General features: G+C 41.8%; 1 long non-coding RNA gene across 1 annotated transcript in view; it reads right to left on the bottom strand.

The window, feature by feature from the left end:
• Nucleotides 1–6181: 6181 nt before the first annotated feature.
• Nucleotides 6182–23048, bottom strand: part of LOC139762416 (uncharacterized) — a 29642-nt gene continuing 12775 nt past the window's right edge. The window contains exon 3 of the long non-coding RNA XR_011715717.1: nt 6182–6625. This is a non-coding gene — a long non-coding RNA (uncharacterized lncRNA). The remainder of the gene's footprint in view (nt 6626–23048) is intronic.

The raw sequence follows: 23048 nt of genomic DNA, 5'->3' as shown, positions 1-23048 counted from the left end.
TCACCACTTCCATGGTAACATTTGCTTCTATGTCTACTCCAAGGTATCAAAAACACTTCACATTCTCCAGTTTTTCTCCATTCAAACTCAATGATTTGTGCCAGTAACCCCAGCAAATTTATTGTGCACCCTATGCTCATCCTGTGAGCAGTAGTGCAAAAGGATTACAGAGATTACAAAGGGTCTTAGTCAAACCCCAGTGGGTTGATATTACATAGGATGTTACAATTCATATTTGGTATTTCATTACATACAATGGTAAATTTTAATGACTAGATGCAAAAAGTGCATACAAACTTAAATTTTAGGTATCTTATTACTTATAATGAGTTGTAACATTTCTTGCAGGGTAGATTTATCCCTGAAAAGCTCTATAGGGTAGATGCCATTTCTATTAAAAACCTTTATCTGATCTATAACCATAGGGCTGGATCCCAATGGCAGCACCACCTGCCCTCCCAGTGGCAGAATCATGAGAACCATCAGCATAGATGCACTGAAGTTTCTATATATTTTCAAGAGCACTGATTTTGACCAAGTGTTAAAGGTGAAGATTATAAGTAATTACATTCGTCGGTGGATAAATACGTGTACTGACATCAAAGGGAGTTATTTGCCAGGAAGGCAGGAAATGCTGCTGCTTCCTGATTTTATAAAATTACATACCCCAAGCATTGTCATATGGTTGACTGTTACCTGGATCCATTTAGATTCACTTGCATATATGGTTTAACAATTCTTTTGAGACTACACTATCTGAATCACCACACAGAAGTTTCAGTCTTATCATAAGAATGATTTCAAGTATTGTCTTCAACACTAGGAATATCAAATTCTTTCTGAAGGTTAAGTGCTTTAGTAGACTTAAAGCACCCAAATATGATTCTTAAGGCTTCATTTTACATTTTTTCAAGTTTGCTGTTACATAGGACCATATCTGCTGTGTGGAAATCTATTAGAGACCTAATAGAAGCTAAGTACATCATTTTAACAACTGCGATATTAGAGGAGACATAGTCATTCAGGTTTCCATTAACTGTGCTACCATTACCAATTTGTTCAATGAAGACCTTGGTTTTATCAGGAGATATGATAAAGCTAAGGCTTTCACAGGCTGTGTATATGCAGTTAAGAATAGTTTGCATTTCATAATATGTTATGGTATGTACAAGAATATCATCAGCATAACTGATAGTGACATTTCTGGGACACTGGAATCAATATCAGTAATGCACTGATCAGTACAATGAACAAAGTGGGGCTAAGCACTCCACCCTGTGGAATGCCAAGTAGCATGTCTTTAAGTTCACTTTTGTAGCCTTGAAACACAGCAGACCCCAATTAACTAATCCCTCAACCCTGCTAAACCTAATAACCTTGCTCATTCTCACATTTACCCAACTTCCTCCTTTCACATTATCTTCCAGTTTTTCAATCAAATCTACCACTAGTGCTGTATTATCACTAAACAAAAGACTTGATTCCCATTCCCTCTCATTCTCTACAGACTGCATATCTGCCCCTCTCTCCAAGACTCTCAGATTTACCTCTCTCACCACCCCATATGACATATGCAGTGTCATAATATTCTGTGGATGAAAATTGTTACTACTTTTTATATTTATTTATATTTCATTTATGCTCTGTCGCTGTCTCCCGTGTTACCAAGGTAGCACAAGGAAACAGACGAAAGAATGGCCCAACCCATCCATATACACATGTTACATACACATCCACACATGCACATATACATATATACACATATACATAATTCACACTTGCTGCCTTTATTCATTCCCTTCGCCAACCCGCCACACATGAAATGACAACCCCCTCCCCCACACGTGCGTGAGGTAACGCTAGGAAAAGACCACAAAGGTCACTTGTTCACACTCAGTCTCTAGCTGTCATGTATAATGCACCAAAACCACAGCTCCCTTTCCACATCCAGGCCCCACAAAACTTTCCATGGTTTACCCCAGACACTTCACATGCCCTGGTTCAATCCATTGACAGCATGTCGACCCCGGTATACCACATCGTTTCAATTCACTCTATTCCTTACACGCCTTTCACCCTCCTGCATGTTCAGGCCCCGATCACTCAAAATCTTTTTCACTCCATCTTTCCACCTCCAATTTGATCTCCCACTTCTCCTCGTTCCCTCCACCTCGACACATATATCCTCTTTGTCAATTTTTCCTCACTCATTCTCTCCATGTGACCAAACCATTTCAATACACCCTCTTCTGCTCTCTCAACCACACTCTTTTTATTACCACACATCTCTCTTAACCTTTCATTACTTACTTGATCAAACCACCTCACACCACATATTGTCCTCAAACATCTCATTTCCAACACATCCAACCTCCTTCGCACAACCCTATCTATAGCCCATGCCTCGCAACCATATAACATTGTTAGAACCACTATTCCTTCAAACATACCCATTTTTGCTTTTCGAGATAATGTTCTCATCTTCCACACATTCTTCAACGCTCCCAGAACTTTCGCCCCCTCCCCCACCCTGTGACTCACTTCTGCTTCCATGGTTCCATCTGCTGCCAAATCCACTCCCAGATATCTAAAACACTTCACTTCCTCCAGTTTTTCTCCAATCAAACTTACCTCCCAACTGACTTGTCCCTGAACCCTACTGTACCTAATAACCTTGCTCTCATTCACATATACTCTCAGCTTTCTTCTTTCTCACACTTTACCAAACTCAGTCACCAGCTTCTGCAGTTTCTCACCCGAATCAGCCACCAGCACTGTACCATCAGTGAACAACAAATGACACTTCCCAAGCCCTCTCATCCACAACAGGCTGCATACTTGCCCCTCTCTCCAAAACTCTTACATTCACCTCCCTAACAACCCTATCCATAAACAAATTAAACAAACATGGAGACATCACGCACCCCTGCCGCAAACCAACATTCACTGAGAATCAATCACTTTCCTCTCTTCCTACTCGTAAACATGCCTTATATCCTCGATAAAAAACTTTTCACTGTTTCTAGCAACTTGCCTCCCACACCATATATTCTTAGTACCTTCCACAGAGCATCTCTGTCAACTCTATCATATGCCTTCTCCAGATCCATAAATGCTACATACAAATCCATTTGTTTTTCTAAGTATTTCTCACATACATTCTTCAAAGCAAACACCTGATCCACACATCTTCTACCACTTCTGAAACCACACTGCTCTTCCTCAATCTGATGCTCTGTACATGCCTTCACCCTCTCAATCAATACCCTCCCATATAATTTCCCAAGAATACTCAACAAACTTATACCTCTGTAAGTTGAACACTCACCTTTATCCCCTTTGCCTTTGTACAATGGCACTATGCATGCATTCCACCAATCCTCAGGCACATTACCATGAGCCATACATACATTAAATATCCTTACCAACCAGTCAACAACACAGTCACCCCTTTTTTTAATAAATTCCACTGCAATACCATCCAAACCCACGGCCTTGCTGGCTTTCATTTTCCATAAAGCTTTCCCTACCTCTTCTCTGTTTACCAAACCATTCTCCCTAACCCTTTCACTTTGCACACCACCTCGACCAAAACACCCTATATCTGCCACTCTATCATCTAACACATTCAACAAACCTTCAAAATACTCACTCCCTCTCCTCACATCACCACTACTTGTTATTACCTCCCCATTAGCCCCCTTCACCGATGTTCCCATTTGTTATCTTGTCTTACACACTTCATTTACCTCCTTCCAAAACATCTGTTTATTCTCCCTAAAATTTAATGATACTCTCTCACCCCAACTCTCATTTGCCCTCTTTTCACCTCTTACACCTTTCTCTTGACCTCCTGCCTCTTTCTTTTATTTCCACTATTTGCCTGCAAAAATCGTCCAAATGCCTCTCTCTTCTCTTTCACTAAAAATTTTACTTCATCATTCCACCACTCACTACCCTTTCTAATCTGCCCACCTCCCATGCTTCTCATGCCACAAGCATCTTTTGCACAAGCCATCACTGCTTCCCTAAATACATCCTATTCCTCCCCCACTCCCCTTACGTCCTGTGCTATCACCTTTTTCCATTCTGCACTCAGTGTCTCCTGGTACTTCCTCACACAAGTCTCCTTCCCAAGCTCACTTACTCTCACCACCCTCTTCACCCCAACATTCTCGCTTCTGAAAACCTCTACAAGTCTTCACCTTCGCCTCCACAAGATAATGATCAGACATCCCTCCAGTTGCACCTCTCAGCACATTAACGTCCAAAAGTCTCTCTTTCATGCACCTATCAATTAACACGTAATCCAATAACGCTCTCTGGCCATCTCTCCTACTTACATACGTACACTTATGTATATTTCTCTTTTTAAACCAGGTATTCCCAATCACTAGTCCTTTTTCAGCACATAAATCTACAAGCTCTTCACCATTTCTATTTACAACACTGAACACCTCATGTACACCAATTATTCCCTCAACTGCCACATTACTCACCTTTGCATTCAAATAACCCATCACTATAACCCAGTCTCGTGCCTCAAAACTGCTAACACACTTACTCAGCTGCTCCCAAAACACTTGCCTCTCATGATCTTTTTTCTCATGCCCAGGGGCATAGGCACCAATAATCACCCATCTCTCTCCATCCACTTTCAGTTTTACCCATATCAATCTAGAGTTTACTTTCTTACACTCTATCACACACCTGCACAACTACTGTTTCAGGAGTTTTGCTACTCCTTCCCTTGCTCTTGTCCTCTCACCAACCCCTGACTTTACTCCCAAAACATTCCCAAACCACTCTTCTCCTTTACCCTTGAGCTTCATTTCACTCAGAGCCAAAACATCCAGGTTCCATTCCTCAAACATACTACCTATCTTTCTTTTTTCCTATCTTGGTTACATCCACACACATTAGACACCTCAGTCTGAGCCTTTGAGGAGGATGAGCACTCCCCGGGTGACTCCTTCTTCTGTTTCCCCTTTTAAAAAGTAAAAATACAAGGAGGGGAGGGTTTCTAGCCCCCCCTCCTGTCCCCTTTAGTCGCCTTCTATGACACGTGGGGAATGCGTGGGAAGTATTCTTTCTCCTTTATCCCCAGGGATAATTATAATTACTTATCTCTATATTATCAATCCCTACTTCACCCCCTACATAGTTATTTCCTATTAGTCATGCCCATAGCCTTGCGGTTGCATTCCCGCCTGTCGCACGAGGGTCGCGGGTTCGATCACAATATCAATAGTAGATCCCTGACATTCATCCTCATTCATTATTCTAACAGAATCAAACTGCAGAATTATTTATGAAGTCAGAGGTAGCAGAAGGCTGCAAAAGGTTACTGTACACCACTGAGCAAAATGTAAGGATTAAGGTTGAGGGGTTTGGATGGTCTCAATTTCTAAAGCTGTTTCCAATATACTTGTACTTAATAAATTTTCTAAGCAGTCCTGGTTTAATCTTGTCATTAAATGTTTCACAGAAAATTTTGTTCTTATACAATGCCACAATAATCTTAATGCTACAAAGTTCATTAACCATCCATCCATGAAGCTGGCTTGGATAAAGCACATACTGAGATATATTGTCAACAAAATTATTGTGACATGAATTCACATTTAATGCCGTTTATAATCCTTATAATCAAAAATGAATGGCACTATTAAAACAGTCTGCTTTGTATATAAAATCAGATGAATGCTGCTCATAATCCTTATAATGAAAAAAGATTGACATCATCAAAACAGTCTACTTTGTATATAAATTCAGCTATGTACACACCATGTTAGTTAAGCAAACCATGTGCGCTGTGCATGCATATCCCTACTCCTATAGTAAGGCTAAATAAATGAACAGCAAGGTTTACACACATATCAGAAAATCCTTATCTATTTAGACATTTTTTTAGTTTTTCCTGGTGCAAGCCTGATGTGTTTGCTGTCTTCTTCATAAAATCCTTCAACATATTCTCATTTTTCAACATGCTCTCCATTTTTTTTCATAATTTCTAAAATCATTCCGAGTGCTCATGAGAAGAAGGTGGATAACAAAAAACTAGATAAGCTCTGCTAATTCAAATAAAGGTTTCTCCAAACTTAAACCTAGTAATTTTAAGACACATCTGTTAATAGGATCTAGGCAACACTACAAATTTTACTTTTGAACCAATGTCCTGCAGTTTTTCAGCAATAGTTATTATCATTTCTTTTAAGGTGGCTGTTCTTACTGCAATACCATAAAAAGTATCTTTGTCTTTGCTTCAATTGTTTACAATACCCTCTTGTATGAAAAGTAATACACTGTTAGAAGACTTACTGGATTTGCCATGATGTCCCAAAAGCATGGCATCAAAGACAACACTGCAAAGATGTTCCTTCACTTCTATTTTTTTCAAGAGGATTTTTCAGAAAACTTGAAACTTACTACTTCCATCCTGCATGGAAAGAAATCTTTCTTACCAAAAGCTGGAGACTCCTAATGCTGGCAGAGTATGAAAGAAATGGCCTTCTCATCAGTGATATATCTTTTTGTAGGTACTACAAGTGCAGACCAAGATGGAGTTATTCAAAACACTTAACCTACTTCAGCCTCTGCAGATGTTCATAGTAACCAAGGTTTTCTGAAACAGAAAAATAAATGTTGTATAGGTACTTATAATAGACTCACGGGTATAAGGTTTTATCATGGAGATGGAGTAAAGTTATGGCTAATTATCTTGGAGTGGTCAGTTTATAAATCACTGACTGGTCATATAGACACTAACTTGCAGCAGCCTCTATTGCCAATTTCATGATCTCTAATGCCATTAAACCATCTCAGCTGGCTCAAACATTTTGGTGCTGTCCATGATATCACAAATCCCTGTTTCATTTCCTGAGTTATTCAGACAAATGTTTAAACACATCCTATATGTGATATCAAATAAACTTTTATATGTGACTTACTCATATTTCATAAGAAAAACTGACACATTACGTGTTGGCACAGCTCTCATCAGAATGCAAAATTTGAAATACTGTACACGCAGTCAACATGGGTGTGGACAAGTAAGGAAAATAGTTGCTTAACCCACATATTTTTGTCTCCAATTTCCTGAAAATCATTCATCTATGTATATACAGGTAATATCATCACAGCATTTATGTCGTATGCTGTATGTAGATTACTTAGATTTCAATAGTTTGCATTTACTTTTAAAGCAATAATATGTGGGGCCTGGATGTGGAAAGGGAGCTGTGGTTTCAGTGCATTAAACATGACAGCTAGAGACTGAGTGTGAACGAATGTGGCCTTTGTTATCTTTTCCTAGCGCTACCTCGCATGCACGCGGGGGAGGGGGTGCCATTTCATGTGTGGCAGGGTGGCTGTGGGAATGGATGAAGGCAGCATGAATGAATATGCACATGTGTATATATTTCTGTGTCTGTATATGTATATGTTTGAATGTATAGGTATGTATATGTGCGCTGTGGGCATTTATGTATATACATGTGTATGTGGATGGGTTGGGCCATTCTTTCATCTGTTCCTTGCGCTACTTTGCTATTGCGGGAGACAGCAATAAAGTATAATAGAAAAAAAAATATATATATATATAATAAATATAAAATAAATAAATGAATAAATAAATAAATAAATAAATAAATAAAAAAAAATATATATATAAATAAATAAATGTAAAGGGAAGAAAGTACACTTCCCACATATTCCCTGTGTGTCATAGAAGGTGACTAAAAGGGGAGGGAGCAGGTGACTGGAAATCCTCCCAACCAGTTTTTTTACTTTCCAAAGAAAAGGAACAGAGAAGGGGGCCAAGTGAGGATATTCCCTCTAAGGCTCAGTCCTCTGTTCTTAACGCTACCTTGCTAACACGGGAAATGGTGAATATGTATGAAAAATATATTTATATATATATTCTACTTAACATACTTAATTGCTGTTTCCCATGTCAGTGAGGTAGGGCCAGGAAACAGATGAAGAATGTCCCAACCACTCATATACACACACACACACACACACATGTATATATATATATATATATATATATCTTTTTTTTTTTAAACTATTCGCCATTTCCCGCGTTAGCGAGGTAGCATTAAGAACAGAGGACTGGGCCTTTGAGGGAATACCCTCACCTGGCCCAATTCTCTGTTCCTTCTTTTGGGAAAAAAAAAAACGAGAGGGGAGGATTTCCAGCCCCCCGCTCCCTCCCCTTTTAGTCGCCTTCTACGACACGCAGGGAATACGTGGGAAGTATTCTTAATCCCCTATCCCCAGGGATAATGGAGATGGAAGTATGGAGTGAAAAATATTTTGAGTGCTTGGGGTGAAATGCATGCACAGGATACAGTGAAATGGGGTGAGGTGTTATCCATTTCACGTTTGGAAATGATTAAGCATAAGATATATACTCTATACATGTACATCAAACAGAATTCAAAAAGATAACATCTTAACTTTTGAGATCTGTTTTTCTATTTATTCATGATCAACCGATGACCAATTTCTATATATATATATATATAAATGCCAATACATGCATATATACATACATATACATACACAGACATATACTTCCCACATATTCCCCATGTGTCGTAGAAGGTGAGTAAAAGGGGAAGGAGCAGGTGACTGGAAATCCTTCCCTCCTGTTTTTTACTTTCCAAAAAAAAGGAACAGAGAAGGGGGCCAAGTGAGGATATTCCCTCTAAGGCTCAGTCCTCTGTTCTTAACGCTACCTTGCTAACAGAGGAAATGGTAAATATGTATGAAAAATGTATCTATTTATATTTTATTCATTATTTTTAATCGCTGTTTCCTATGTCAGCGAGGTAGGGCCAAGAAACAGACGAAGAATGTCCCAAACACTCATATACACATATATATATATATATACATACATAAATGCCCATACATGCATATATACATACAAATACATACATACACAGACATATACATATATACACATATACAAAAAAAGAAATATTCATACTTGCTTGCCTTCATCCATATCATATGTCAGATGATAGAGTGGCAGATATTGGGTGTTTTGATCGAGGTGGTGTGTGAAGTGAGAGGGTCAGGGAGAATGGTTTGGTAAACAGAGAAGAGGTAGTGAAAGCTTAACGGGAGATGAAAGCCGGCAAGGCTTTGGATGGTATTGCAGTGGAATTTATTAAAAAAAGGGGGTTACTGTTGTTGACTGGTTGGTGAGGATATTCAATGTATGTATGGCTCATGGTGAAGTGCCTGAGGATTGGCAGAATGCATGCATAGTGCCATTATACAAAGGCAAAGGGGATAAAGATGAGTGTTCAAATTACAGAGGTATAAGTTTGTTGAGTATTCCTGGGAATTTATATGGGAGGGTACTGATTGAGAGGGTGAAGGCATGTACAGAGCATCAGATTGGGAAAGAGCAGTGTGGTTTCAGAAGTGTAGAGGCCGTGTGGATCAGGTGTTTGCTTAGAAGAATGCATGTGAGAAATACTTAGAAAAACAAATGGATTTGTATGGAGGATATATGGATCTGGAGAAGGCATATGATTGAGTTGATAGAGATGCTCTGTGGAAGGTGTTACGAGTATATGGTGCGGGGGGCAAGTTGCTAGAAGCCGTGAAAAGTTTTTATCAAGGATGCAAGGCATGTGTATGAGAAGGAAGAGAGGAAAGTGATTGTTTCTCAGTGAATGTCGGTTTGCAGCAGGGGTGCATGATGTCTCCATGGTTGTTTAATCTGTTTATGTATGGATGGGGTTGTTAGGGAGGTGAATGCAAGAGTTTTGGAGAGAGGGGTAAGTATGCAGTCTGTTCTCGATGAGAGGGGTTGGGAAGTGAGTTAGTTGTTGTTTGCTGATGATACAGCGCTGGTGGCTGATTCAGGTGAGAAACTGCAGAAGCTGGTGACTGAGTCAGGTAAAGTGTGTGAAAGAAGAAAGCTGAGAGTAAATGTGAATGAGAGCAAGGTTATTAGGTACAGTAGGGTTGAGGGACAAGTCAATTGGAAGGTAAGTTTGAATGGAGAAAAACTGGAGGAAGTGAAGTGTTTTAGATATCTGGGAGTGGATTTAACAGAGGAAGGAACCATAGAAGCGGAAGTGAGTTACAGAGTGGGGGATGGGGCGATGGTTCTGGGAGCATTGGAGAATGTGTGGAAGGCGAGAACGTTATCTTGGAAAGCAAAAATGGGTATGTTTGAAGAATAGTGGTTCCAACAATGTTATATGGTTGTGAGGCATGGGCTATAGATAGGGTTGTGTGGAGGAGGGTGGATGTGTTGGTAATGAGACGTTTGAGGACAATATGTGGTGTGAGGTAGTTTGATCGAGCAAGTAATGAAAGGCTACGAGAGATGTGTGGTAATAAAAAGAGTGTGGTTGAGAAAGCAGAAGAGGGTGTATTGAAATGGTTTGGTCACATGGAGAGAATGAGTGAGGAAAGATTGACAAAGAGGATATATGTGTCAGAGGTGGCGGGAACGAGAAAAAGTGGGAGACCAGATTAGAGGTGGAAGGAAGGATTGAAAAAGATTTTGAGTGATTGGGGCCAGAACATGCAGGAGGGTGAAAGGTGTGCAAGGAATAGAGTGAATTGGAATGTTGTAGTATACTAGGGTTGATGTGCTGTCAGTGGATTGAACCAGGGCATGTGAAGTGTCTGGGGTAAACCATGGAAAGTTATGTGAGGCCTAGATGTGGAAAGGGAGCTGTGGTTTTGGTGCATTACACATGACAGCTAGAGATCGAGTGTGAACGAATGTGACCTTTGTTGTCTTTTCCTTGCGCTACCTCGCGAGCATGCTGGGGAAGGAGGGGTGCCACTTCGTGTGTGGTGGGGTGGGGTGGCGGCAGGAATGGATGAAGGCAGCATGTATGAATATGTACATGTGTATATATGTATATGTCTGTGTATGTATATGTATGTATGTGTTGAAATGTATATGTGCCTGTGTGGACGTTTATGTATATACATGTGTATGTGGGTGGGTTGGGCCATTCTTTCATCTGTTTCCTTTTGCTACCTCGCTAACGCGGGAGACAGCGACAAAGTATAATACTAAATAAATATAAATATATATTTTAATTACTATTATAATTATTATTATACTTAACCGCCATCTCCTGTGTTAACGAGGTAGCGCAAGGAAACAAGTGAGGGATGGCCCAACCCACATACACACACACACACACACACACATATATATATATATATATATATATATATATATATATATATATATATATATTTTTTTTTTTTTTTTTTGCTTTGTCGCTGTCTCCCGTGTTTGCGAGGTAGCGCAAGGAAAACAGACGAAAGAAATGGCCCAACCCACCCCCATACACATGTATATACATACGTCCACACACGTAAATATACATACCTACACAGCTTTCCATGGTTTACCCCAGACGCTTCACATGCCCTGATTCAATCCACTGACAGCACGTCAACCCCGGTATACCACATCGCTCCAATTCACTCTATTCCTTGCCCTCCTTTCACCCTCCTGCATGTTCAGGCCCCGATCACACAAAATCTTTTTCACTCCATCTTTCCACCTCCAATTTGGTCTCCCTCTTCTCCTCGTTCCCTCCACCTCCGACACATATATCCTCTTGGTCAATCTTTCCTCACTCATTCTCTCCATGTGCCCAAACCATTTCAAAACACCCTCTTCTGCTCTCTCAACCACGCTCTTTTTATTTCCACACATCTCTCTTACCCTTACGTTACTTACTTGATCAAGCCACCTCACACCACACATTGTCCTCAAACATCTCATTTCCAGCACATCCATCCTCCTGCGCACAACTCTATCCATAGCCCACGCCTTGCAACCATACAACATTGTTGGAACCACTATTCCTTCAAACATACCCATTTTTGCTTTCCGAGATAATGTTCTCGACTTCCACACATTCTTCAAGGCTCCCAGAATTTTCGCCCCATCCCCCATCCTATGATCCACTTCCGCTTCCATGGTTCCATCCGCTGCCAGATCCACTCCCAGATATCTAAAACACTTTACTTCCTCCAGTTTTTCTCCATTCAAACTCACCTCCCAGTTGACTTGACCCTCAACCCTACTGTACCTAATAATTAACCTTGCTCTTATTCACATTTACTCTTAACTTTCTTCTTTCACACACTTTACCAAACTCAGTCACCAGCTTCTGCAGTTTCTCACATGAATCAGCCACCAGCGCTGTATCATCAGCGAACAACAACTGACTCACTTCCCAAGCTCTCTCATCCCCAACAGACTTCATACTTGCCCCTCTTTCCAAAACTCTTGCATTCACCTCCCTAACAACCCCATCCATAAACAAAGTAAACAACCATGGAGACATCACACACCCCTGCCGCAAACCTACATTCACTGAGAACCAATCACTTTCCTCTCTTCCTACACGTACACGTGCCTTACATCCTCGATAAAAACTTTTCACTGCTTCTAACAACTTGCCTCCCACACCATATATTCTTAATACCTTCCACAGAGCATCTCTATCAACTCTATCATATGCCTTCTCCAGATCCATAAATGCTACATACAAATCCATTTGCTTTTCTAAGTATTTCTCACATACATTCTTCAAAGCAAACACCTGATCCACACATCCTCTACCACTTCTGAAACCACACTGTTCTTCCCCAATCTGATGCTCTGTACATGCCTTCACCCTCTCAATCAATACCCTCCCATATAATTTACCAGGAATACTCAACAAACTTATACCTCTGTAATTTGAGCACTCACTCTTATCCCCTTTGCCTTTGTACAATGGCACTATGCACGCATTCCGCCAATCCTCAGGCACCTCACCATGAGTCATACATACATTAAATAACCTTACCAACCAGTCAACAATACAGTCACCCCCTTTTTTAATAAATTCCACTGCAATACCATCCATGTGTACGTGTAGGAAGAGAGGAAAGTGATTGGTTCTCTGTGAATGTAGGTTTGCGGCAGGGGTGTGTGATGTCTCCATGGTTGTTTAATTTGTTTATGGATGGGGTTGTTAGGGAGGTGAATGCAAGAGTTTTGGAAAGAGGGGCAAGTATGAAGTCTGTTGGGGATGAGACAGCTTGGGAAGTGATGATACAGCGCTGGTGGCTGATTCATGTGAGAAACTGCAAAAGCTGGTGACTGAGTTTGGTAAAGTGTGTGAAAGAAGAAAGTTAAGAGTAAATGTGAATAAGAGCACGGTTATTAGGTACAGTAGGGTTGAGGGTCAAGTCAATTGGGAGGTAAGTTTGAATGGAGAAAAACTGGAGGAAGTAAAGTGTTTTAGATATCTGGGAGTGGATCTGGCAGCGGATGGAACCATGGAAGCAGAAGTGGATCATAGGATGGGGGAGGGGGCGAAAATTCTGGGAGCCTTGAAGAATGTGTGGAAGTCGAGAACATTATCTCGGAAAGCAAAAATGGGTATGTTTGAAGGAATAGTGGTTCCAACAATGTTGTATGGTTGCGAGGCATGGGCTATGGATAGAGTTGTGTGCAGGAGGATGGATGTGCTGGAAATGAGATGTTTGAGGACAATGTGTGGTGTGAGGTGGTTTGATCGAGTAAGCAACGTAAGGGTAAGAGAGATGTGTGGAAATAACAAGAGCGTGGTTGAGAGAGCAGAAGAGGGTGTTTTGAAATGGTTTGGGCACATGGAGAGAATGAGTGAGGAAAGATTGACCAAGAGGATATATGTGTCGGAGGTGGAGGGAACGAGGAGAAGTGGGAGACCAAATTGGAGGTGGAAAGATGGAGTGAAAAAGATTTTGTGTGATCGGGGCCTGAACATGCAGGAGGGTGAAAGGAGGGCAAGGAATAGAGTGAATTGGATCGATGTGGTATACCGGGGTTGACGTGCTGTCAGTGGATTGAATCAGGGCATGTGAAGCGTCTGGGGTAAACCATGGAAAGCTGTGTAGGTATGTGTATTTGCGTGTGTGGACGTAAGTATATACATGTGTATGGGGGTGGGTTTTCGTCTGTTTCCTTGCGCTACCTCACAAACGCGGGAGACCAAAAAAAAAAAAAAAAAAAAAAAAAAAAAAAATATATATATATATATATATATATATATATATATATATATGTATATATATGTATATATATGTATATATATATATATATATATATATATATATATATATATATATATATATATATATATATTATCCCTGGGGATAGGGGATTAAGAATACTTCTCACATATTCCCTGCGTGTCGTAGAAGGCGACTAAAAGGGGAGGGAGCAGGGGGGCTGGAAATACTCCTCTCTTTTTTTTTTTTTTTTTCCAAAAGAAGGAACAGAGGGGGCCAGGTGAGGATATTCCAAAAAAGGCCCAGTCCTCTGTTCTTAATGCTACCTCGCTAACGCGGGAAATGGCGAATATTTTAAAAGAAAGAAAGAAATATATATATATATATATATCCCTGGGGATAGGGGAGAAAGAATACCTCCCATGTATTCCCTGCATGTCGTAGAAGGCAACTAAAAGGGAAGAGAGCGGGTGGCTGGAAATCCTCCCCTCATTTTTTTTTTAATCTTCCAAAATAAAGAACAGAGAAGGGGGCCAGGTGAGGATATTTCCTCAAAGGCCCAGTCCTCTGTTCTTAACGCTACTTCGCTAATGCGGGAAATGGCGAATAGTATGAAATGAAATGAAAAAATCCATAAATGTCCACACACGCACATATACATACATATATATTTCAACATATACATACACAGATAGACACATACCTACACATGTACATGTACATGTACATATCAATATAATACAATATGATAATCTTATAAGGGTTAAATCATCCCATACTTGAAATGGTGTTCAGTTGCAAAAGATGGTGTTTACCTTCTTCTTTTGGCACTGTTATCAGGCATGCATCATGTAAAAGTAGTTATTATAAAATTAGAAGCTGACTTAATGATATAACATAAATCTAAGCCATAAATTAATCATGAATATGATCACAGACAAATATTTTGATTCAGTGATATACAAGTCCCTTTCCACCACTTCTTGAACATGGTGTGTTAGAAGAATCAACATTATATTTTGCAGTTCTAGGATTCCCAGTGGGTTCAATATCTGACACTGGGCTTCACCTGGATAAGGCATTAAAAACAACAGTGTACCCTGTATATACATCACTCATATGCATGAATGTGAAATTTACAGTGTATCATTATTCTGGCACGATGAGATAATTGCTTAGATTTAACAGGGATATTTTGTATATTACTGATGTTCAAAATTTACAAATTATTCAAGGAGCACTTTGCATGGTTACAACAAAGTCCTCCACTTCTTAATAGTTGCAGTAGGTGTTTAAATATATTTGTGAAATTTTATCAATATTCCTGTACTGTAAGATACTATATCACTGAACATCCATTACATTTAACCAGTTTCAGTACAAACAAGAGTTGATGTTAAATTGATATGTGAAAAGAAAGCTATCAAGGGGTATCCCTTCCCATTCCTTTATAAGAGGAAAAATATTTGGAATCTCCAACTTCCCCCAACCAAACCTCAGATTAGGTTGGGTTTGGTATGGTTAAATTAGTTTAGATTTGTAACCTATCTTAACCAAAACCAATCAACCTAATCTAGAAAAACACGGGGAGATGATTCTCTCGGTGATACTAAATTACCTGAGTTGAAATGCTTTAAGTATAAGTCGGTCATTTCTGTAGGAATCTTCTGAAAAGTGTTCACTTTTTACAAGTGTGATGAATTGAACAGTTTAAGTGATATCTCTCTTCAGTATGTAATGTTGGCCACCTTTAACCAGTTACAGCATCTGGAATACTGAAGGCATCCTCCAGAGTTTGTATTACATGGCATGACTATATGCCAGTACCATTTATGCCTTCACTCCAAGTCTCAATTTACTATGCAAGTAATTTTGATCTTACAGAGTCCACAGTGTCATAATGTGTGCTTTTATATATGTGTGTGTGTATATAGTATAAGCTTAAACCTTCACTGATGCGTACGTATATTTCATAAAAGACTATTATCATTACTTTCACAGATATATGAATATACCGATTAAAAAGTTACAAAGGGGTGCTCATCTTACGGCTCGCCTAGGGCACCAAATACCCTTGCGCTAGCCCTAGATGGGGGTACGTAGTTAAGTGAGGTACAATGGGTATCCCATGTTAAGGTGCCGGGAATACCACTTTAGGGAGGTTATGGTGATGGTGCAAAGTTTTGAAAACAGACGAGTACCGAGTGATATAGTGTGGGATTAAGTCAGTGGGAGTAGAGGTGATGGGCTGTTTGTGTGTGTGTGTGTGTGTGTGGGGGGGGGGGGGGGGGAAGAAACAGCAGAAGTAGGAGTGAGATGGATTACCAAGGTAGCCAGATACCCACCCCGTAGGGCCTCTTCCTGTCCCTGGTTCACCACCTGATGGCGGGATGCTCCCCGGCCCCGCCCCACGTCCCGCTCACTCAACCCTTTGTGCCTCCTTATCGTCGTCTCCTCTCCTACCTTGTCCTATCATGTTTATCGTCCTTTCTAATCCTCAGTATTTTTCTTCCCTTTTCAGTGTATTCTATGAACTAATGTTTCCGGCCTCACTTATCATTTATTTTCCGTTCTTTATCATAAACATTGATAAATCATAATGTCTCTTTACACTCATCTGGTTTTTTTTTTATTACTTCCTTCAGCTTTGCATTTACTGTCCTCCAAATTTTAAATATTTCTAAATTTTCTGAAATAATTCTTTATATTTTCCACATTCTCGCTATTTTCCTCAATTACCGCCATCGTCTTATCACATCTCTCTTCCTATTTGGCCTCCTATCTTTTTCTAATTAAGAGGATTTTTGTTTTTAGTTTTCCGTGTCATATCATTCCTTTTCATTATGGGGTTATGTATTTTTGTCTTATATCTTTAATTCATATTTTTTCCTCGCATATCTACCGAATTTCCTGGCGCTTCCTCTTCTCTGCCAGGGTCTGTGTGGCCTCAGCTTTCCTGTACTTCAACTTTTTATTCCCTCCAGTTGTGTGGTATTCTGTATACCTACCCACCCACCGTGTTCCGTGTAACCGTCCTCGGACCCCTTTCGTAATGTAGCAGCCATTCCCGTTCTGTGTTCTGCATCCAACCTCCCCCCACCACCTATTCGGATATGTCTAGGTGTTCTGTGTGCCCAGCAATTTCTGTCCTGTTTTGGTGTTCATGTACCTGCCCTTCAGGGATGACCTTTTTACTTCATCCTTCTTTCGCCTCGTTTTGCACGTACCTTACCCCTCCATTGCCCGAGCTTGAGGAGCCGTCACCAGGTTAAGGTCTGGTTCTGTGTCTATGACACAATATGGACTGTCAGTTGTTTCTCATGGTCTTAAATCCTATAGAAAGAGGTGGTGAGGAGTCACACTCCTCAATGTCCATTTCTGAATAACAACTGCAATGGAATTATGCACATATTCACTATGGAGAATCAATGTTAATCAATGTGTGACGCGGGATCCCACTATATTATTTTTTTTCTACTTCCCCCTCTCATCCCCCACACCCCCACCTCGTTCTTTGTGCCTGCTCCCTGGCCTTGTTCTATGCACCTCCCCCCCTGCATTGCTCTGTGTATCTACCCCCTGGACTTGTTATGTGTACCTGCCCCGTGGCCTTGTTCTGTGTACCTGTCCCCCGGCCTTGGTCAGTGCACCTGCCTCATTCATGCTCTGTACACCTGAGATCCGTGCACGGGCCTTCCAGGAATCTCCCACGTCCCTTGTTCACACCGCTTTCAACCCGCCCGTTTTCTTTCCGGATGGCGAAGTAACCTAATAAATTTCCCTTTTCTATTCTCAACCAATTTTTTTTCAGTGTTCCTCCAGCTTTCACTTCGTTAATGTTTTCTTCATAGTTCCTCTTAGTGGTACTTGTACTTTTTCTTTTTTAGCTTCTATACATTTTCCAATTCATGGTGTTTTATTTAAATTTCGTCTCATGCTTTATTTCGCATTCCCATATTACCTTATATCTTTCTATTTTTTCGATTTCATGGCAGTTTTCTAGTTCATGCTGAGTATCATATAGCCTCTCTCTCTCTCTCTCTCTCTCTCTCTCTCTCTCTCTCTCTCTCTCTCTCTCTCTCTCTCTCTCTCCACCTTATGTTCATCCAAATTTTATATCGTCTCTGTTCTTTATCCTTGGATATCTTTCCTCCGTTCTTCACACCTCACTCCTCATCCTTTCGCTTCGTAAATCTCAGAATTTACACCCCAAACAATTTGCGTGCAGAGACCATTCAGACCTGCAAGCATATCCACTGCATATCATATACCTCAATATCATTTGGTAATCCTTCTCTTGAACACACTGGTGCAACCCCTAAACAAGATGGTACACTGTAGCCTTAGAACACGTCGGTACAACCTTTGAACACGGAGGTATGGTAACATCAAGGTCAGGCCTTTGGCCTCAGAGTCGTACCGTTGTGCTAAACATTAATACCATCATGTTTACCATCTCAGTTCCACAACACTGTTGACTTTCATGGCCAGGACAGCCTTAATCTCTTGATCCTTCACAGATGACATAACTCAGTACTCTACCTAGATACAAGATATCCTTCCTTGCCATCATAATCACACCTCTGGAGGAAAAACAAAAAAACATGGAGTTGAATTCTTAGGAGAAATCGAACTCACTCCCCCTCACCATCACCACCACCTCCCAGCCCTGGCCATACCGCGTGACCACCCTCGCCACCATTGACTACACCTCGGCCGTGATGATCCTAAGACCTGCACAATAAATTGAGCGTAGCGACGGATAGTATGTCATCTCAGCAGCGCCTCGTCTTAATGTCGTGCCGCTATCAAACTCCGGTTCATATGTACAACTACTCCAAACATCGTGACTGGTGTTCCTCATCCCACGGAAGTCATGCGGTATAGGATACTACGTAATGTATGACATTAAGCGGTATTCTGCGGAATCGGTTCCTTATCAGGATCCATCAGTGGCCCCAGAAGGGGATAAAGAAGGCGCCATAGCTGTGACGTCACATGGTTTCCGGTACCCACCAAGACTCCGCCCGCCGGCCAGCCGCTTCACCTTTGTTGGCCTCCTTGAAAGCTTGAAAGCTGTTGGAGCTAAGCTGTTTTAAGCGTTTGTTTCTAGGCTTTACATCAGTGGATAATACTTCGCATATTTTCCTGTATTTATAGAAAATCATGCAGGGTAAATTTCCAATCTAATCCCCCCCACCCCAACACACACACACACACACACACACACACACACACATCTATTTCTATCCTCCCGTAACAAGGTCTCGCTAAAATTCTTTTTAAGATGTATATTGGCATTTTCCGTCTCCTTCCCTGACGATTATAACTCGCTTGTGCTCATCACCACAGTAGCGACACCTATCCAAGGAGCACACACAGTATACCAACCTATTTACACGCATTATATGGTACTTTGGTGGTGTGAGCAATTATCATACAGATGAGTTTCCTCATAACACTGGATCATTTCGTATTGTTTAGCGTAAAGGACGACTTCCTCAGTCGGCGTATGGTTCACATACCTGGCGTTCCCTTGCGCCACACCACCACCACCGCCTCTCGTGATCTATTTCGAATCTTCACAACATTATTTCAAGCTCTATATATATATATATATATATATATATATATATATATATATATATATATATATATATATATATATATATATATATGACGGCCAAAAAAAAACATTCTAAAAACGCCTTTAGAATACTGTGTCGAAGCCTTTATTTTGGCGTACCGGTAGCTTCATTCCCTCCTTTCCTCATTTCTCATTCATTCATTTCTCTCCGTCTCTCTCTCTCTCTCTCTGATCTTCATACAAACACTCGCTGCTTCGTTTCACATTCTTCGAATATCCCTGCACCTTAATCCTCTTCCTCCTCCTTCTATAACATGACTGGATAAATAGCCTTCATTCAGCCGGAGGGTGCTGGACTAGGCTTTTGTTAGCAAGAGGACTAGTTTACTAAGGCGGTGTGTGGCGACCCCCCTTTCTTCCTCCCCAGGAGCTGCCTGAACTCTGCATACACACACACACACACACACACACACACACACACACACACACACATAGTAACTGGTGAGCCCACTGTGTAAGAGTTAGTTGCTGAGGGACTTAGGTAGAGGGCGTTTTTAGGTGTTTTTGTGAGGGAGAAGGGGAATGTGGAGTCACCGAAAGAGCGTAGTATTGAGGGACCTGTAGCACAAAATGTGAATGTGCTGAGAGACTGGATGCGTGCGACACACATAACTTGTGATAACTGGACGAGGGGATAATGATAGAGGAACCAGACAAACGTAATATGCAGTTACCTAGAGATCGAATGTGCCCGAGAGAGAATGTGATTAATGTACGCTGCGCAAATCGCGTTTAGAAAGTGGCTGGGAGTCGGACGAAATAATGACGCTTAAAACTGGACGAGTGTAAGATCACACACACACAAAAAAAGTAACTTGAGTGACTTGGATTTGTGAAACTTCTTGTGTTGATGCAAAAAAAAAAAGTTAAAAAAAACATGAATATCGCATTAACTACGTTACCTTTGAGACGCAGCACAGCATCTAGAACAGCTGTCTAAATTTCTGTACCAAGTAATGAACAAGACACCCCATATCATCAACTGTCGCTCAAGGCGAGCGAGTACTAATAATTCAGTCCCTCCTAATTCAAAGAGAAAGGGACGACGTCCCCCCCCCCCTCACCAACCCCCAGTAACCTTATATCACACGACAAGCCTTACAGGTGCCTCTCCACTTGCAATATAGAGTTTACGGCAACGCCCATGGCAGTCCCGTCAAAGCGTGCCGACCATAATTGCACTGAGCCCCGAATTTACCAGGGGGGGGGCGTTATTAATAACCCCCCCTTCCCCCTCCCTTGGTTGTATACATCTCTCTCTCCAGCAACGCTCATAGACGCACTCCCAGGAAGCGGCTCACAGAGCGGCAAGCCACTTGGTGTGCAAGGTCGAAAACTCCGAACTCGGGCATGCATTTTTGAGCGCAATTGCCAAAAGACTATAGAGTCAGATGGGGGTCATAATGATGTATTTCCGGCGCATACACTTGTTCCTCTGGTCGTGACATTCCTGAGCGAACTTAATCCCCCTGGGCATCCTAGCACCGCCCTCCTCCTACATGACAAAGCTTCTCAGGCGGGGGAGTTTAAGCTCGACAGGTATTGTGCGGTTATTGGTACAACAAACGGGGTCTTCCGCGCGTCTGGCGTCGATGAATGACTCGGGGGGGGGGGGGGGGATATGTCTCTGCCCAAAGTAACACCTTCACTCGCACTCACGCAGCTTCGTTCGGCAGAGAGATCATTGGCCTTAGGATGTCATGGGAAGGTGTGTGTGTGTGTGTGTGTGTGTGTGTGTGTGTATGTAAACTTACGAAATGAAATGTGAAATCTTATCGTCTTCCAAAAGAAGCCAAGTGGGCTTGGATGGCGGGCGCGGGGGTGGTGTGAGCGTCACCGTTACCTGCAAACCACGAAGCTCTAACTAAGCCTATCTGGGCGGCGGGCCACGGACGGTCCCGGTTCCCACAGCCTTGTGTCGAAAATGGATTTATCTCAGGGAGGGGATACCCTTTTCTAGAGGTGCTGTAAGGTAAGGTGGCTTCTCTTGTGGACCAGATCTAATACAGCGGGTCATTCCCGTTAAAGGCTGGTTCAATTATTCATCCCTCTCGAGACGTGGTCAGATGCGGCCGTAACTCGCGCCTCTTTTGTTTATCGGCTGACATCCGACGTGGCCGTCAATGGGCGGGAAGTGGTGTCGTTCCCAGTCTCCCCTGCTGGTCGTCATTAGCGACATTTAAGCGTAATGACTCCGTTATTCACACCCGTTTATGGTGTCGTGTCAGGCGGCCAGAGGGGAGGCGGGCACAAAGGTGGTCACTCGAGCCGGGCAGCGGCGACGGCAGCGCTACACACACACACACACACACACACACACGGTGGAGGCGAGGGTCCCTTAGCTTGGAAAGAATAATGTTGCTTAATATAATTAGAAAACTTTTTTTTTTTTGATGCTTGAAATTCCCCCTTTTCACACATACTAGGAATCAGGATACGTTGATTTAGACCACTGATCAAGACGCACACTCTCCTGCTAACCCTCCACCTGTTGTCTAGGCAACAGAAAACCGTCTCAAACGCTGGTGTTTACGCCGTGCGAGACGCAACGCCTTTGCACCTAACGGATGGTACATTAATGACGGTGTCGTCTTCGGTAGGACTATAACTATTAACATCTAAGGGTTCTGTTCCCTTCCCAGCGGTTAAAATCTTTGGTTTTCTTTCTATCACATTCTGAGTTATAGTCTGCATAGCTGGTCGTATAAAATAATCGCATCGTAGATTTAATGATCCCAGAGACCCCGCTATATGGGAGAATATAGTGACTGGGAAAAGAACGTGTGATTTATGGAGACGACCTTGGGGACTGGATGGAGCACCCATTCTCTCGAGTGAATGGCTATGTGCGGAGATACAGCGGGTCTCTGAGACTGGCTGAGTGTTTAAAGTACACTCTATCAGCTTCTATACAAGAGAACTGACTGTGTAGTTTCGAAACAACATACTCGAACAGTGCCTCTAGTCTGGGAGCCATGGGCCATGGCATAGCGTGACGCTACCATGTGTAATGATGATAATACAAGAGTTAAAACATACGTAAGAAAACGAGATAAACCTCCCATGACGCATGAATGGCCGGTGCCTTGCGAGTATGGAGCTAATTATTACTTCCCGAAGGGGGGAATGCCGGAGGCAATTTAAGTTTCAACGGTCGAGTCTGAAGACGAGGAGGAGGAGGAGGATGGCAGAGTGGAGGGGACGACTGTGTCGACATGTTGTACTGGTTAGACTAACGTCGGTACACGTTGCCGGCACTGGCCTGGCCTATAGACAGACTTCCGTAAAGTGAAACCAGAGCACAGGGTTGCACGCCCCAGTAACCCGCCACAACCGTCAGTCTGCGACA

This window comes from Panulirus ornatus, chromosome 43 (genome assembly GCF_036320965.1).
Source record: "Panulirus ornatus isolate Po-2019 chromosome 43, ASM3632096v1, whole genome shotgun sequence".
In the NCBI taxonomy this organism is placed as follows: domain Eukaryota; kingdom Metazoa; phylum Arthropoda; class Malacostraca; order Decapoda; family Palinuridae; genus Panulirus; species Panulirus ornatus.
This window is presented reverse-complemented; position numbering and strand designations above follow the sequence as displayed.